The following is a 14,869-nucleotide window of genomic DNA, read 5'->3' on the forward strand; positions in this document are numbered from 1 at the left end:
CTCGCAGTACTCCAGGTATGGTCTAACTAGGGCTTTGTAAAGCTGAAACATAACTTCTACCCCCTTGTATTCCAGTCTTCTAGATTTAAAAGTTGGCATTTCATTAGATTTTTTCATTATTTCCTATGCTTGTTCATGACATTTTAATGTTCAATGTACCTGGACCCTCAAGTCCCTTTGGACCATCACTGTTTCTTGCTTTTCACCATTTAGAAAGTACCCTGTTCTACCCTTTTTAGTTCCAAAGTGAATGACCTCACATTTGCTGACATTGAAATTTATTTGCCACAATTTGGCCATTTACTTGTCTATCAACATCTCTTTGTAATGTTATGCATCCTTACAATGCTGCCTATCTTTGTCTCATCGGCAAATTTGGTATGCAACTATCTATTTCATCTTCTAAATCTTTAACAAATACAGTGAATAGTTGAGCCCCCAACACTGATCCTTGCAGGATCCACTAGTCACATTCTGCCGATTAGAGTACCTGCCTATTATCCCCACTCTCTAACCAGGTCAAAAATTTGTCTTCAAATCCATGAGCTTCAAATTTTCAAGGTGTTCGGTAACTCTATCATTTATTATAGACTCTAATAATTTCCTGACAACAGATGTTAGGCTAACTGGTCTATAATTTCCTGGTTTCTCTCTCTCACATTTCTTAAATAGCAAATTGAGAGAACTTTGGAAGATTATAGTTTGGGCATCTGCAATATTCTCAACTACTCCCTTTAAAACTCTGGGATGGAAACCATCTGGTCCCTGAGGATTTGTCATTCTTTAATGCCATTATTTTCTTAATGATTGCTATTTTGCTTACATTAATTTGGGCGAGTGTCTGTCCCTGATGCAATATTAGTGTCCTTGGGATTTCTGGCATGCTGACTTCTTCCACTACTGTAAATCCTGACGCAAAGTAATTATTCAGCGTGTCTGCCATTTCCTTATTTCCATTGACAAATTCACTGTTACCTGTTTTTAATGGTTTCTTGATTGCTCCTGACCACCCTCTTTTGTAATTGTAATTGTAAAAATGTTTTGAGTTTGATATCCCTTGCAAGTTTCTTTTCATACTCGCTGTTTGTAACTCTTACTATCTGTTTTGCCAGCCTTTTCTCTTCTTTATATCTTTCCCATTCATCTGTCTACTGTAGATTTTTTTTAAATGCCCTTTAACTTTATTGACCAGTATACAAATTGTGTTAAAATTGGTTGACAAAGCCACAAATACTTATGAAAGCAAACCTTCCCTGTAGAGTAGGAATTCACTGTGTGTAATTTTCCTGTATATTTTATACATGGACTCTGTCTATCAAGAAAAGCACGGAAAATATCAAACTCTTCAGGTACTTTGATCAAGATCTGTGTAAACCAAAGGAATGCAGCAAAATGTGTAGTGTTGAGGAAAGGTAACCTTGGATTGATTAAAACAAGGCTGTGATCCCCACATGGGACCTCAGTGGATTGGAGTTTGGGTTAGAGATTGGGCTGTATAATGTATCATATAGCACAATGGAGCTGATTCTCTGGCTCGAGCTTCTGTTCAGCCAGGTTCCATACCAGCAGCAATGCCTTGCAAAATGACCCAATGTAATAGTTACAACTTACTTTTTCTCCCACTTTTTATATTTCTGTTGCCTTTAACCTTTGCCATGGAAGAGTTATCAGGGCCTACTTTTATGATTGTCACTTGTGCTGTATTCCTGGTTTTTTTGTGTAGTTACTGACCTAATTTTAAAAAAGAAACTTTGACAGGTCCCAGCACTGATCCCCGTGGAACACCACTAGTCCCATCCCTCCATTCAGAAAAACACCCATCCACTGATGCCCTCTGTCTTCTATGACCGAGCCAGTTCTGTATCCATCTTGCCAGCTCACCTCTGATCCCGTGTGACTTCACCTTTTGTACCAGTCTGCCATGCGGGACCTTGTCAAAGGCTTTACTAAAGTCCATATAGATAACATCCACTGCCCATCCCTCATCAATCATCTTCGTCACTTCCTCAAAAAACTCAATCAAATTAGTAAGACACGACCTCCCCGTCACAAAACCATGCTGTCTCTCGCTAATAAGTTCGTTTGTTTCCAAATGGGAGTAAATCCTGTCCCGAATAATCCTCTCTAATAGTTTCCCTACCACTGACGTAAGGCTCACTGGCCTATAATTTCCTGGATTATCCTTGCCACCCTTCTTAAACAAAGGCACAACATTGGCTATTCTCCAGTCCTCTGGGAACTCACCTGTAGCCAATGAGGATGCAAAGATTTCTGTCAAGGCCCCAGCAATTTCCTCCCTTGCCTCCCTCAGTATTCTAGGGTAGATCCCATCAGGCCCTGGGGACTTATCTACCTTAATGCTTTGCATTAATGCACCATGCTGTTAAAGAAAGTGCCTTTCACAATGTCCTAAAGTACCAATAAATTACTTTTGAAGTGTAGTTACTGTTATAGGAAATCATGCAGCCAATTTGCACACAGTAAGATCTCACAAATAACAATGCGATAAGTGACTAAACTATTTAAGTGGTATTGGTTGAAGGGAATAAACAATAGACAGCACACCAGGAGAGCACCTCTGCCCCTATTTAAATAGTGCAATTGGATCTTTTACATCCACTTGTGAAGGTAGATGGGAACCTCAGTTGAACATCTCCACTAGGAGACAGCAACCCCTTGGGAAGATTGTGTTTTTTAGTCCTGGAGTGGGGTTTGAACCCACAGCTGTCTAACTCGGTAGTGAGAGTGGTACCACTGAGACAAAGCTGATGCCTATTGTAGTATATCTTTTCTCTATGGCTTTAAAATTTGGGTTTGCTAAGAAAGACTTTTAAAAGAGCTAAAGAAGTTTCATGTTCAGAGCTTATGCAACATCATGTGTATCACATGGCCAAAAAAACAGAAACAAACACTGGACCCTTACAGAGGAGTCATCAAGCTGAGAGGTCAGGCTCACGAAAGCCAGCTGAAAAGTATCCTTTGAAAAAAGTGCTACATTGCTAGCTGCACAAAAGCAAGTGCAATCATGGAGGCCTGCATAACTGGTACTTTCTTAAACAGGTGTGCAATGTTCAGAATTGACTCCTGGGAAGAGACCGCTCAAAACAGAAGTCAGTGATAGAGCAAAATATCACAAGACACTCAAACTCAAAGTGACATATAACTAACTAGCTGAGGAAAAAGGAAAACTCAGACAGATAACCGAATGTAGCACGTCAGGTTGATCAGAACGCAGAGCGATTTATGTACATGGGATTGTCACCATAACTCACTCATGGATTGGCCTCAAACTATTCCCATGCCTATGAGAAACAAAAACCATGGTGGAATCTTCCCGGTCCCGCGGAGGCAGGCTTCAAGGTGGGACCAGGAGGAATTTCAGGGAAGCACAGGTTGGGTCAGTGGCCTATCATCCTGCAGGCGGGCCAGCACCCGGCAGAGGCTATTCACCCGGCAGTAACAGGTAGTCAATCTGCATAATTAAATGCGCATTTGTGGTTGATTAGGCCAGGAAGAAAGGCCTCCCATAGAGGTCCAATCCCGGCAAGTGCCTGGAGGTCCCATGAGGCCTCCTGTTTTAATGCACCACACTGGAGCCACAGCCATCAGCGGGCCACAGCTGCTGCTGCCGGCCATCCTGTGGAGGGGTTTTCTCTCCATAGGAGTGACCTCACAGCTATGGCCACTATTTATTTAGTTGCATCCAAACCTCTTCAGAGGGCACCTCAAGATGGAGGTGCCCTCACGATCCCCCTCTGATTGTGGAAGCCTCAGGGATCCACCCGCCATCCTTAGCTGGATGCCAGACCCGGAGGTGGCCATTCAGTTGACCGCCTCCGGGAAGATCTCACAAGTGGACGCCCTGACAGTCAGTGGGGTTGAGACCTGGAAACGGTTCCGACTTATGCACATGATTCTAAGAGCACAAGGCTCTGCTGCATAAGTGGGATTTGGAGCAGTGCAGTACTTCTTCTTTACCACGCCCCAGATTTAGAGAGCAGGGGCATTGGCACAACATTTGAGGATGCCAACATCAATTTATGGTGCTACTGGGTGCCTGTCTCATGCAATTGGCAGCAGAGCCTGGGCACAGTGTAAGTAACCTGGTTGAGCACTCGAAGATTGGATAAAAAAACCCACACACTGATTTGTTCTTTCAGTAGATCGGTTTCTGTGCCAACTGCTCTCTGATTGATGTAGAGAAACACTGATCATTTAACTTTTAAGTGGACTTCAAACTTTTAAGTACCTTTAGCATTGCTCTATCAGGGATGCACAAAGTCCAAATTTTGGGTGTTACTTTGTATGATTTAATTCCTGGATTCACGTGTGCCCATCCATTATGATGGATGTATGATGTGTCTACCCCCCAAATCGGCTGGAAATTTAGAGATAGAGAAAAATGTGGAAACCTGGCATAACCCAGTTCTCCTCGCCACCCCACACTAGTCTGACATTTTAATACTAAACTCATTGAGGAAATTTACAGCCTATTTATATATAGTTACAGTGATTAGGTTGCTTAACATCTGAGGAGCTTTATTACTGTAATATTAGGATTAATTTCAGCATCACAGTATGTGAGCTGAACCAGTTGGCTGATGAGGACGGGTAGTAATTTTATGACCTTGTCTGATCCGATGATTTTTTTCTTCCTTTCTATTTTTATTCTTTCTTTGCTTTTGTCTCTCTTCCCAAGTATTGATTTCCCTCAAATAAAAGCAAAATACTGCGGATGCTGGAAATCTGAAATAAAAACAAGAAATGCTGGAACCACTCAGCAGGTCTGGCAGCATCTGTGGAAAGAGAAGCAGAGTTAACGTTTCGGGTCAGTGACTATTATTGATTTCCCTCCCCCAGCAAAGAATCTAAGATTACCTGAATAAATGAGACAAAACTGTGCTAGTGTCTCACTGGTTCTTCTCAATAAAACCTGGTGTATGATTGAGTTTATGAACCACCTAGTCAGTCTCCTGTGGTATTACACATAGAAGAGAATACCAAGGGTAATCTTTAGGTGAAAGAGGTTGAGAGGATGGGGATTAATTAGACCATGCACACATAATTCAATCCCCATTTTAAAGTTGTACATCCTGTCCTTATTTTTATATTATATTTGAGAACACTTATGGTAACTGGGGAAGCAGAGAGGTAGAATTTATTGTAACATAGGAGTTTCTCTATAATACAGGCGGAGAAACCAAAGATGCAAAATTGAGGTGCTACGACACTACCACTAGTAGGTTAATTACAGCATGGGAGGTTTAAATTCTTATACTTGGGAATTATAATGGAAAAGTTAACGCCACAAGTATACCTAGATGTGAGATTTTGAATATAGATCATTCAACAGAAATATTAATGCATTAGAGGTCAACAGGAGCCCTTTTCCCACTGCCGCCCTCTTTCTTCAACATGGCAGGAAGGGAGAACACTAACTAAGAGCTGTGCAAAAACAAGACATTGAGTGAGGCATTATGATTAATTTATAGCTTTTCTTTATTTGTGGAAATTACCAGCATTTGTTGCCCATCCCTAATTGCCCTTGGCCTGAGTGCTTGCTAGGCTATTTTAAGAGTCAACCACATTGCTGTGGGTCTGGAGTCACATGTAGGCCAGACCAGGTAAGAATGGCAGATTTCTTTCCCTAAAGAGTATTAGTGAACCAGATGTTTTTTTTACAACAATCGACAATGGTTTCATGGTCATCATTAGACCAGCTTTTAATTCTAGATTTATTAATTGAATTCAAATTTCACCATTTGCTGTGGTGGGATTCAGAGCAATAGCCTGGGTTCTGAATTACTAGTCTAGTGACATTACCACTACGCCACCTTATAGTATGCTAGAAGTGGTAGAAGTGACTTTTAACTCAGGGGCCATTTTTGAACTGCAGACCCCTTTCCCATCCTTCCCCAAAAGCAGTTCACTCTTGGATATTCAGGTCGGGGCAGGGGGATTGGATAAATGTGCATATTCTTTGAAATGCATGGTAAACATATGAATCTATGACCACCTGTATGCATATGTAACATTAAAGAAAATTCTGTAAATATCCATATCCTCTGTATATAAATTAAATAAATTATTCTACAAACCATTGAAGGTTTTTCGCGCAATGATTAACCTATTTCCTACTTGTGACAGTAAAAATAATAAATTTACATTGAGTCGTCTGCAGGTTAACAGCGACTGAAATTGTGCTGCCCAAAAGCTATTTGATCTGTTGGTATCTGTAGGCAATTTTTATCAAGTTAGTGAGCTACCTGACAATTAGCCAGAAGCTGTGCGCACAGGGTATTTTTTATATTTGATAAGTTGATTTTATTGGGTTCGATGTCTGCACCCACAAGAATTCAGTGCAAATCCACACGGTAGCTCTGATTTTCAAGGAATGACATTACAGAAGCTCTGATTGTTTACTGCCTTCCAGCAGAGTTTTTAAAATTGTGGATCCAGCATTTTAAATGACTGGATCATGTTGTGAATTGTGTGTGAGGACAACTCCTTTACCATTCTCACTACTCCACCAGGAATGGTGGAAATATAACACGCTACAAAGTGCAATAACTGTAAACCCATCTCACATACGTGCACGCAGAAAATCACACTGCCAGTTGGGAAGCCATGCTTGTAAGGACCACTGGGATGGAGATACAGTACTGTAGGCCCATTTTCTAACACACCCCTAGAACAACATTACAGCCTGAATTTTACAAGCGCGCGCTTTGAAGCTGGCAGTCCAACCCCGCAGGTCGTCCCTTGCTGAGCCCCCACGATATTACACCTAGAGCTCATTTAATTGGATGGGGTGGAACGGCCGCCCCTAATGGCATTTGGAGCCACCATGCAGGCGCCATTTTTAAAGGACTTCAAGCCCTGACAGATGATTTACATTTTTAAAGAGACCGTCACATTTTATTTAAATAAAAACAGTTTCTTCAACACCCCCCAATGATCAAACAGTATATTTATTTCCCTCTCGCCACCGAGAAACCATTTTTGCTGGTCCTGACCTTTCACCCCCAAACTTTATAATCTTTACCCGTCACCCCCTTCCTGTCATCCCCTCAGCAACTGAACAGATTTCCCCCCCAACTCCCACCCTGAGAATTTCACTCCTCCCCCCTTCCCACCAGTGTCACGCCTCGGATGTCCTTACGAAGATCCAAAGACATGGGACTTAAGGCCACCGGCTGGAATATCGGTGTGGGACTGCCATATTGAAAAATATGTTTCATTATTGTGTTTAACGACCTTCATTATATTAACTTCCTGAGCCCAATCTGCACCGTAACGCTCTTCTGGCTCGTTTTATTATTTTCCCACAATTTATCTGAGGTTCGCTCCTCCATTTTCCCTGTTGGTTTTGTACTGACCATTTGTTTTTCATATTTTTAATTAGTTTCTTCGGTGCAATACTGGGGAGTAATGCATTATTGGAGGTGCCATCTTTCCTGAGATGTTAAAACAAAGCCTTATCTGCCTGATCGGGGCGGGGATGGAAAGATCCCTTCAAACTATTCGAAGAGTCGATGGTTGTCCTGGTAGCCGGGCTAACATTTCTCTTTCAACGAGCATCACCAAAAACAGATTTACCTTTTGTTCATTTTATTTGTTGTATCTGTGATCTTGCAGTTCGATGTTCAGAAATTAGTAGTGGTACAGTCCCCAGATACAGATCCTTTGAGAAAGGGAATACTATGATAATGTTTGTCAGCCAGAAACATAATGGAACAGACTTTCAAGTCTCCTAAAACACTCTCTGCACAGTGTTTAGAACCATAGAAAAGTTACTAGTGTACAGAAACATAGCACTGATGTTTTCCCTCCTGCTACCTTATTCACATTCGTCTCATATAGGAATTAAAAGTGATTCATTTCCTGTCCACTTCAAATTCAGACGATTCACTTACAAAATACGTGCTCAATTATCTCAGTTAGACTGACCTGTGAATTATCTATGATTCACTGAGGTAACTAAGAGGCAATTTTCCAAATATTGAGAAATTGCACACCCCCTGCCCATGATTTTCCATCCATTAATCTTAAAGCTGGGAGCGCTGAAATGGAAAATCTCCCCTTGCATCCACAAAGGATAACCGTAGCAACATAATGTAAAATCTCTTACTTACTCTTATCTGTTTTTTAATTTGCTGTAAGTGGCTCATAAGTGAATCATAAAATGAAAACTCAATCAACCTTTGTGATAAGGCAGCTTTCCTCTATTTTTCATTTGAAATTACTCACAATTCACACATTTACCCTTTGATCTGCAGACTCTGATAGTGAATAATGTGACTGTTATACCAGTGCTGCAGTGTTGAAACAAAGCTGTTCATATTCTTTTTGATGCCATATAGCTTGGGAGACAAATTGGCAGCCTCACTTTCGAGCACACTGCAGCCAAGAAGTTTGAAGTCATTCCCAGAACTGGGAACCTCACACCATTTGGGATTGACAGCCCTCTAGGGATGGGCTGGGAGATGGTTGGACCCGTAAGAGGTGGGAGAGGTGGAGTCCCCATCATGCCCATCACCGTGGCATTTTACCAGTGGCAGGGCAGGGGAGGATGGCCCTCCTGGCCAGAGATAAACTGAACCATTTAAGTGGCCAATTAAGGGCCTCTTCTAGTCGTCGCTGGCAATTTACCAGCGGGTGGGCCCTCTGCCATGTGGGGAGACCACCTGGTGAACCTTGGCGGGCTTGGGGTGGGGAGGGCCCTCCTCTTTGGGCACTCTATGGCCCATGGACAGCACCCCCCCCACCCCCGCCAGTAGCAATGGCAACCCCTGCGGCAACCCACATCCCTGCCCTCACCAACCCCTGCACCTTGCTGGATCCTGCCTGACCGGCACCGTCGATCCAAAACCCACACTGCTTGGGAGGGCGACTTGCTCCCATGGAGTACTCTCAGCTAGGCGCAGCCCCAGCAGTGACCACTGCTCCCAGTGGCACTGCTGAGACTGCTGAGCAGCCAGCCCTTAATTGGCCAGCAGCTCTTGGAGGCAGGCTCTCGTCCTTTAAAAGGATGGGAGTCCCAATGGCAACTAATCAACATCCATCATGAGACTCAGATTGTATCTGAACACTAGAACTGAACACTATGAGGTCTTCATACTTTCTGAAAATTGGAATGTCTGGGAATAATTTGAAGGCATGAAGGGGCATTGGAGCAACAGGTATTTGTGCAAACGTCAGGTTGCTAGTTACACCTCGATAACAATATAGAAAATTACAAAATGTATATTTGGAAACCAGGCTGTAGTTTTGCAAGCACTATATAATAGCAGTGTGTTGATTACAGTATGGAATCGTAGTCGGGGTTGTAGTTTACACTCACTACTTGGGAACTTCATAACACACGCAAGACCAACAGATAAGTTCCTATCATTGAAATGAATACAACATAAATAGGCAGTTTTAGAATCTGTATAAATAAAGGAACTCATCCATCTATACAGTTACAGTCTGGAATAGGTAAAGATGGAACATGAATGGATTGATTGATTTATGTCAGTTAGGTGATGTGAGTATTTTGAGGTTTTAGTTGAATAGATATGAATGGAGACTCTTACCTCTGGATAATGTCATGTTTTAATTTCTCCCCTTTACAAAAAATATTAGCAGAGTGCCGTTGTTTGCTGGAGAACCAATATTTGCGGAAGTTAAACATGTGGTCAAAATCTATCCACACATTAAGTGCCCTCTCTAGCCAGTTTGACATAAGGCACTGAATGGAAGTCAACCAACTCCCCTCCACTGGAGACATTGATCAGAGAGCTACATGCCCAGCCACTGTTCCTAACAGATGATTTCAGAGTGGCACTGGGAATTGCATATCTTTTGGTTGATTGTCACCCAAGAGAAGGGAAGTGTGAAATACCTTGAGCCCATAACATAGTATAACATCAGTCTATAACATAGGCAATGCACAAAGAAACTGATGAGTTACAGAACAAAAATGATCTATATTCTGAAACTCCCTGATTCAGATATGTGTTCTGTACAAACAATAAGGCTAAGTTTGAAAATTATAGTTACCAGTGAAGGTGTAATGAGTAGCATGGGATACATGATGAAATCACATGAAGTGACTTATAAATCAGTGGCTGACCACATAAAACAAAATTCAGACAATTAAAGTAAATTTTTGGCAGTGAAACATTTTCATCAATGCTGAGTAAGTTCGGAGCAGTAGCATTGTGGTTATGTAATGGACTAGTAATCCAGTGACGTGAGTTCAAATCCTGTCATGACAGTTTGTGAATTTGAATTCAGTTAATTAAATAAATCTGGACTAAAAAACTGATATCAGTAATGATAATGAAGCTATCAGATTGTCATAAAACCCAACATGTTCACGAATGCCGTTTAGGAAAGTAAACCTGCTGTCCTTATCGGGTCTGGCCTATCTGAATCCGGACTCTCAGCAATGTGATTGACTCTTAAATGGCCTCGCAAGAATTTAGTTGCCTCAAACTGCTACATGCTACATACAACACAAAAAGTACAATCAAAATAAAACCCAATGACCACCCAGCATTGACCTAGGCATTGAATTTGGACAGGACAAAAGCACACAACTGGCCCTCACTAACATCTGGGGCCTCATTCAAAAATTGGGAGAGCTGTCTCACAGACTAGTCAAGTCTGACATGAGTCATACTCACAGAATCAAACTGATCAACCAACATCCATTACTCCTCCATCACCATCCTTGGGTATATCCTGTCCCACAGGCAGGACAGACTGATCAGAGGTGGCAGCACATTGGTATACAGCTGGGAAGGAATGTCCTTGGGAGTCACATGGAGCAACTCTGGATCCCATGAAGTCACATGTCATCATGTCAACCATGGGTAAGGAAACCTCTTGCTGATTACCACATACTGCTCTCACTCAGTTGATGAATCAGTATTGCTCCTTGTTGAAGAGGCACTGATGCACAGAATATACTCTGGGTGGAGGATTCCAACCCAGAGTAACTTGGTGGCACCACTAATGACCGAGCTGCCTGAGTCCTGAAAGATATTGATGCTAGAATGGGTTTGTGGCAGGTAGTGACAGAACCAACACGAGGGATAAACCGTCTTCACACTGAGGACACACTCCATCTGTTGTGTGGCCCTACCATCGTGCTAAATGGGATAGATTCAGAACAAACCTAACAGTTCAAAACTGGGCTTCCATGAGGTGCTGTGGGCCAAGAGCAGCAGAACTGTATTCCATCACAATGCATGACCTCATGGTCTGCAACATCACTCACTTTACCATTACTATTAAGCCAGGTGACCAACCCTGGTTTCAATGAGGAGTGTAGAGAAGCATTCTGGAAGCATCACCAGGCATACTTGAAAATGAGGACCTAGTGAAGCTACAGCCCAGACTACATCATGGTAAACAGCAGAATCCCATGCTATAGACATCGCTGAACGATCCCGCAACCAACAGATCAGACAAAGCTCTGCAGTCCTGCCACATCCAGTCATGAGTGGCAGTGGATAATTAAACAATTAACAGGAGGAGGAAGTTCCAAGAACATCCCCTTACTCAATGATGTCAGAGCCCATCAAGTGAGTGCAAAAGACAAGGCTGAAGCAATCGCAACCATCTTCAGCCAGAAGTGCCGAATGGATGATCCATCTCGGCCTCCTCCTGAAGTCCACACCATCACAGATGCCAGTTCAGCCAATTTGATTCACTCCATGTGGAATCGAAATGGCTGAGTGCACTGGATACAGCAAAAGCCCGATAATATTCTTGCTGTAGTGCTGAAGATTTGTGCTCCAGAACTAACTGTGCATCTAGTCAATCTGCTCTAGTACAGCTACAACACTGGACTCTATCCGACAAAGTGTAAAATTGCCCAGGTATGCTGTGTCCATAAAAAGCAGCTCAAATCCAATCCAGCCAATCAGTCTATTCTCAATCATTAGTGAAATGATAGAAGGTGTCAACAATAGTGATATCAAATGGCACTTACCCTTTGATAACATGCTGACCAATGTCACTTTGGGTTCCATGGCTCCAGCCCTCATTGCAGAATGGGCCAAACATGAACAAAAGAGCTGAATTTCAGAGGTGAGGTGAAAATGACTGTCCTTGACATCAAAGCAGCATTTGACTGAGTGTGGTCTCAAAGAGGACTAATAAAATTGAATTATTATATTATTGGCTATCCCTTGTAGGTGACGATGATTGTCTTCCATGAGTCCAAGGATGGCTGATGAGGCTGATTCAGGATCTACAGACTTTAAGGCACATTGGGCATTTGTTGTTATATGGGATGTCTGGTCGTGTATTATGACTTGTTCGGATCATGGCTTGTTCTTTCTGCTGCTCTCGCTTTTCCTCTTCATTTTGTCTTCATTGGGTCTTGAAATGCTGGGATCTTTCCCACAGACTCTTCTTCCATCTGGTTCGGTCCAGGGTGATGGTCTCCCAGGAGTTGATGTCAATGTTGCATTTCTTCATGTTGACTTTCAACACATCATTGAAGCGCTTCTTCTGTCCTCCTCTGGTGCGTCTGCCTTGACTGAGCTGGGAGAAGAAGACCTGCTTTGGAGCCTGGTATCTGACATCCGGACTATATGACCAACCCAATGAGGTTGATGGCGGATAATCATATGTCCTTTAGGGAAGGAAATCTACCACCCTTACCTGGTCTGGCTTACATGCGACTGCAGACCCACAGCAATGTGTTTGACTCTTAACTGCCCTCTGAAATAGCCTAGCAAGCCAATCAGTTCAAGAGCAATTAGGGATGGGCAATAAATGCTGACCTAGCCAGTGATGCCCACATCCCACGAACGAATAAAAAAAATCAGTCTCGATGCTTGTGATGTCTGCTTGTGAGGGGACACTGGTGTTGGTGCGCCTACCCTCCCACTTGATGTGTAGGATCCTCTGCAAGCAGTTTTGAGGTAATTACTCCAGTGCTTTGATGTGCCTCCTATACATTGTCCATGTTTCAGCCCCATACGGTAAAGTAGGGATCACGACCACATGGTAGACCATAAGCTTGGTTTTAGTTTTGATGTCACGATCTTCAAACACCTGCTTCCTCAGGTGGCCAAAGGCTGCACCAGCAGACTTCAGTCACTGTTGGATTTCTTTGTCAATGTCAACTTCTGTGAAAGATAACTTCCAAGGTATTGGAATTGTTCCACATTTTCCAGGCACTCATCGTGAATCCTAATCAATGGGGATGGGGGCGTGCATATTTGGAGCTTGCTGATGGAGGACTTTGGTCTTCTGAATGTTGAGTTTAAGTCCCATCTTCTCATATGCCTCAGTAAATATGCCAAGGTTTCTCTGAAGATCCGTTTCTGACACAGTACTTACTGCAGCATCATCAGCGTATTGGAGCTCAATGACTGAAGTCAGGGTGGTCTTAGTTTTTGGTTGGAGTTGCCTGAGATTAAATAGATAACTGTCCATTTGATAAATAAGCTGCACTCCAGCAGGGAGTCAGATGGAGCATGGCTGCTAGGAAGATCGAAAAAAGAGTTGGGGCAATGACACAACCTTGTTTAGCTCCTGTCTACACCTCAAAAGGGTCTATAATGGATCCATTGCTAAGAATTACCGCTCGTATATCATCATGAAGCAGGCAAAGAATGATGATGGAATTTGGAGGACATCCATACTTCAACAGATTCTTCTAGAGTACCTCACAATTGTTCAGAGTCGAAGGCCTTTGTTAAGTCAAAAAATGCTATTTAGAGAGGTTGGACTTTGGAACCATGAAGTCAATAGGAATCAGGGGAAACTCTTCCCTAGCCGGAGTCATACCTAGCACAAAGGAATTTGGCTGTGGTTGTTGGAGGCCATTCATTTCATCCCCAGGACTTTGCTGCAGGTGGTCCTCAGGGCATTGTCCTAGGCCCAACCATCTCTAACTGCTTCATCAATGACCTTCCCTCCATTGTAAGGTCCGAAGTGGGGATGTTCGCTGATGATTTCACAATGTTCAGTTCCATTTACAATTCCTCAGATAATGAAGCAGATGGTGCCCATATGCAGCAAGACCTGGACAACACTCAGACTTAGGCTGATAAGTGGTAAGTAACATTAATGCCGCACAAGTGATAGGCAATGATGGTCTCTAACAACAGAGAGTCTAACCATCTCCCCTTGACATTCAATGACATTGCCATCATTGAAGTCCCTACTGTCAACATCTGGATGGTCACCATTCACCAGCTGCATAAATACTGCAGCTTCAACAGCAGGTCAGAGGTTGGGTATTCTATGATTCTGCAGTAAATAACTTATTCCCTGACTCCTCAAAGCTTTTCCAACACCTACAAGGCACAAGTCAGGAATGCGATGGAATATTCTCCACTTGCTTGGATGAGTGCAGCTCCAAAACTCAAGAAACTCTACACCTCCCATGGCAAAACAGCCTGTCTGATCAGTAACCCATTCACTACTTTAAACGTTCACTCCCTCCACCACTGGCACAATGTGTACCATCTGCAAGATGCACTGCAGCAACTTGCCAAGGCTTTTTCAACAGCACATCCAAAACCCGTGACTGCTGCCACTTAGAAGGACAAGGGTAACAAGCGCATGGGAACACCACCACCTCCACCAACCACCCATTTATACTGGATCAAAATCCTGGAACTCCCTCCCCAACAGCACTGTGGGAGTACCTTCACCACATAGTCTACAGCAGTTCAATGAGGGTGATCATGTGTTATTGAGTTCTCAACACAAACACACCAAACACTCTGTGGATGAATGGTAAGTTGAATGAAGTGTTCTTTATTACAAAATAACAATACAGGAGAGCTCTAAGATATACGTGCTGACTATTAACTAACACTGTTTCAACAACTATATCACATGTTGGCTTGCA

The sequence above is a fragment of the Heterodontus francisci genome, chromosome 2 (assembly GCF_036365525.1).
Source record: "Heterodontus francisci isolate sHetFra1 chromosome 2, sHetFra1.hap1, whole genome shotgun sequence".
In the NCBI taxonomy this organism is placed as follows: Eukaryota; Metazoa; Chordata; class Chondrichthyes; order Heterodontiformes; family Heterodontidae; genus Heterodontus; species Heterodontus francisci.